This window comes from Octodon degus, unplaced genomic scaffold, assembly GCF_000260255.1.
Source record: "Octodon degus isolate 3935 unplaced genomic scaffold, OctDeg1.0 scaffold00340, whole genome shotgun sequence".
NCBI classification, from domain to species: domain Eukaryota; kingdom Metazoa; phylum Chordata; class Mammalia; order Rodentia; family Octodontidae; genus Octodon; species Octodon degus.
Genome location: NW_004524916.1, coordinates 501,169 through 505,911, shown reverse-complemented (window position 1 = coordinate 505,911; position 4,743 = coordinate 501,169). Strand labels below are relative to the sequence as shown.

The 4,743-nt window shown below is 36.3% G+C and overlaps 1 pseudogene; it reads left to right on the top strand.

Annotated features, from left to right (window-relative positions):
• The first annotated feature begins 3,306 nt into the window (after positions 1 to 3,306).
• Positions 3,307 to 4,743, top strand: part of LOC101567762 — a 13,627-nt pseudogene continuing 12,190 nt past the window's right edge.

Sequence of the window (4,743 nt, the reverse complement as noted above, 5' to 3'; positions counted from 1 at the left end):
TGTAGAGGTGGCAATGACAAATTTCTGGTGTGTTCTTCGTAGAGGAACACGATTAAGGCTCAGAGGCCCAGTCACAAGTAGCAAGCCACTGGCCAACTGGTTCAGGGAGACCACTCTCTTGCCTCTGTGATGCCCGGTGAGGATGATCAAGATGGTGCCAGGAGTGATGCCAGCTAGAAGTTTCCTCAGAAGCTGACTGAAGGGTTTCTTGCTGTGGCTCAAGAGCTTTTGGGGTACATCTTCAGCAGTGCAGTATCTAGGCATGATTCAAAGCTTAACCACCTGGGTACCTCCATTTTTGTCCCCACCAACTGGTTTTGTGATCATAGCAAGAACTTTCTCCTTTTTATTCTCAACCTTTGATTTTAGCATCTATGTACTTTATCTTATACAAAACCTTTCTGGAATACATAGCAGACCTACAGTATGGACCAATTCCTCTAAGCAGGACAGGATTTTGGCTGCAGAGGGGCTACCCTTTCTTGGACTTTTTGCCTTCATGTTACCCTTTTTACGAGTGCCACTGGTAGCCACCTTCTTGGCTTCAGGTTTCTTCTCTTAAATTGCTTAAAATTTGAATTTTATATAAAAACTTGATAAACCTTTAAATATATTCAGATATACTATATCACTTAATTTAACTTTTCATATAGGTCATACACGTTTTTTGTGGTCACATATGCTTTCTTTTCGTATAGGTCACATATAATGTCTGTATTTTAACTTTTGGCTAGCAGCCAAAATTATTTTAAAATAATTACATTGCCTTGGGCTGGCAAAATACCTCAGCAGACTAAAGTGCCTGCTTGGGCAAGCTTGGGCAAGTGCAGGGACCGTGGTTTGATGCCCAACACACATGCCGCACCAGCCCCGCCCCCAAGGCAGGCTGAGCGGCCACAGAGTCCAGGAGTAGTGGTGCATGCCTGTGATCCCAGTGCTGAGGAGGCTGAAAAACAGGAGGATCACTAGGAGTCTGAGCTGGGTAGTGAGACCCTGTAATAACCAAATACATTAAAAAGAAAAAAAACCTACATTGCCTTTACATTTGTAGTTAATCTACCTCAAAGTAGTAAAAGCCATTTAATTTTAAAAAAAATATTTATTCTGGAACAAGCTATTTAATCACATTGTTATTCATTAAGAGATTTTCATAATTAAAATATTTGATTTTTATAAGTTAGTGTGTATTCCTTCCTATTTCTACTTATGGAAATTTTTATATATGATTTTTTTTTTAATTTAGGACAAGGTTTACAGAATCTCACTATGTAGATTGAACTCATAGTGATTCTCTTGTTTTTAGCCACCCAAGTGCTGGGATTACAGGTGGGCCTCCACGTCCAGTCTCAATATCCGTCTCAGCATGCCCTGGGAGCAGGCCAGCAAGGCAAGCTGGAAGTCGAACACTGGCAGCTGCACTCTGCCAAAGCAGGGAGTTTAGTCTGCTGAGGTATCTGGCCAGCACTTTGAATATGAATCTTGAGCTTACTTAGGCGACTTGAAAACATTTTTGATATCGAGTATAGTGCCATCTTTTTCTTTAAAACTGAATTTATTACTAACAGCTGGCCAACCATGCCTTTGAGGACTTGCAGACATAGCTATCAGTCAAACATGTAAGTGGTGTCAAATAATTATTGATAAGCGAAATGAAAAACAATGCAGGTGCAGATGGGCTTGAGGAAGAAATGACAATAAAGCTGAGTGCAGACCAACATTTCAGTTGTGTTGGCAATAAAGACAGACTCTTTCAATGTGCAGAGGAGTGGGTCCAGTGGTGAAAGAATTTATGGTTTTCAGATCCAATTATGTCTAGGTGATAATATGGACTTAAAAAGCAGAAGAGAAAGGTTACCTAAGTTCATGTTTTAATGTTTCAAAATTTAAAACTCAAGGTTATAGGTGGTGCTTTAGTAAATTACTAGATTTGGGGATTGTACTTCCGTGATTGGGAGAGAGATTTACACAGAGACAAAGACTCACACATGGACACGGACACAGACTCAGAAATCAAATGTTCAGTTCTGTGTGGCAAACACATTCCTAATGAAGCAGAGTTCCCAGACTGCAAGATGCACCACCAAGTGATTTTGAGAGGCAACAACCAGGGTTGTTTTTCTTGTATTAGGAAGCAGTTTACTTCATGCTGTTTCTGAGAAGGTGTCTTTTGGAACTTTCAGAGATGCAGTCCTGAGCACCCACAGCAGGCGGTAGAATTGGTTTTCTATCTTCAGTTTGGCAGACACAGCTACTGAAACTACATGAAACTATGAGGTCAAGGATCATACGGTCCAAAGGCCAAGCGGTGTTTTTTGTTGTTGTCCTTTTTTTTAATGCAGGAAGCGCATAAGATTTTTTCAGCTTGGTATTTCGATCTGAAAAGTTGGAGGAGAAACATTTTTATCGTGAAAAATAAAGCATACAGATATTTTTCCTTGATACAAACTGCATATCAATCACATTGTGCCAATATTTCGCTTTAAAATTAAAAAGTAATAAAATGAAATTATAGTAAAGTGTAAGAAACTACAATTAATAGATTATAGAAAAGTAGAGATAGAAAATGTTTTATACTAGGCATGTATAAAAATAATTTGCATATGTTAGATTTAAGGTTAAGGGAATGTTCATTACTTAAGTCTTTCAAATCAATTTATTTCACTTCAAAATAACGTCTAATGGAATTTTTATTTCTTTTAATATTCATTATTTCATTCTTTTGCCACTATTGGAGCCTCTGATTTTGTCAGGGACTGTCTCAATGCTTGGGTTACACCAATGAAGCAAATGAGAAAATAAGCCATTATTTTATAATAAAAAAGACATAACCATAATAAATATGTAAAATCATGTATATCATAGTACGTTATAAAATGATAAGTACCGTTTTATAAAATCAAGGAAATGAGATGCAAGAATAAATGCAAAATCTTCTAGGGTAAGTGATATTAGTGAAAATGGTGATATTAGAGCAAACATCTGAAGGCTTTGACTGAGCTGGCTGCTGGATATCTGGGAGGGGCGTGATCTAAACAGCGTAAGAGTAAGGGCAAAGTTGGGAACATTCTAGGAAGGTCACAGGAAGGGTGAAAGGCCTGTTATGCCTACAAGAGTGCTACCTATTTGGAGAGCAGTAAGTGCAGCCATCAGAGGTAAAGTAGAGCAAGGAGCAGGCCTTACGTGCATCTTTCTGGCCTGGTTAGGAAATCAGGAGAAATGGGGCCATGTGACCGTCCTCACCTGATTTACCTTATATTTAGGAATCACCAAGAGCATAGCACTGAAGATAGATGACAGTGGATCAGAATGGGAAGCAATGTTCGGGCTACTGGATACACTTCCCAGGTAGAAGCACTGACATCTTCTGAGAGACAGGGTGAGATAAATGGAGACATCAGTGACTCAGTTCTAGAAGGAAAAATTAAAAATCTTGTTCTGTAGCACTGGGCTTACTGGCGTAGACCTGTAAGAGGATCGCTGCAAGTCTGAGGCCAGCCTGAGCTATGTAGTGAGACCCTGTCTCAAAGACCAAACAATCAAAAAAAGACATTTAGGTTCATGCAATTTAATTTTAGCATTTCTTATAATTTTAAGTAGAAATGTTCATACATATGTGTGTGTGCATGTGTGTGTGCACGCATGTGTATTATGTATAACATTAAAAGTAAATGCATTTTTGTGGTACAAATAAAATACTACTTAGCACAGAAACAATTTTCTGTATGTTATACATAGTATTCCTCAAGGGTAAATACTGAAGTATACCTCAGTTTCTGATATGGTGAAAAATAAGGTGTGAGTAACAAACTAGTAACTTACATCAGAAAACATCAAGAAGAATGATGGTAAAAAAGTCTATATAAATTCTATCAATTGTTATACTAATAATTTGTTGATAACTTTGATAACAGCTTCCAATTTCCTTGATGTTCAATTGTTAATTTCACTGACTCTAAAACTATTTGTAAACTTGTTGTGCATAAATTTAATAAAATGCATTTTCACTTTGGTTGAATTCCCAAACTGTCTTGCATCTTATTGAAAACATCATAACTGATATTGGCAACCAATTCTACACAAAAGAAGAATAAAATTAGAATGAAATAAATTAAATGATAAATAAATAATAAATATTTTAATGATAAATTAAATGCTTTGTGATAATGTTTTCTCATAAAAATCAGATTGTGGAATTTTTACTCAGTGTTTATTTCAAGAAATAAGTTACAAGTAAATGTTACTATAACTTCATGAGCCATTTTACTGAAGATTTTCCTAATATTACACTTCCAATTGTGAGCTGAAGGGGGAATTTCTGTGTTTTTCCTTCCCTCATCTAGCCCAGGGTAGAATAGATCTATTTTTTTCAACTTATGTTTTCAGATGGATTTGCAAAGTAGTAGACCACATCAATCTGTAATGCAATTGTCAAGAGCTTATGAATTTATTGAAGGTGTGCTAAATTATTTTCATCTAAAAATTTGTGAACAGTCATTGACATATCGGATGACCTTAGTAAATACTTGCAGCATAAAAGAATAAGGTCCTGATTTCCTCCCACTAAATTGTTGTAGCTTAAATATAACATCATCTAATATTAAAATCACATTTCAAATATAAATGTTTTACACTAGAAATGAATATCCATAAATTGGACACAACCCAGACACATCATTGTTTCATTATTATGTTTTTAAAATTGAGAGATTTTATCTAAAGAGAGATGAAAGAAAAATAAGAAAT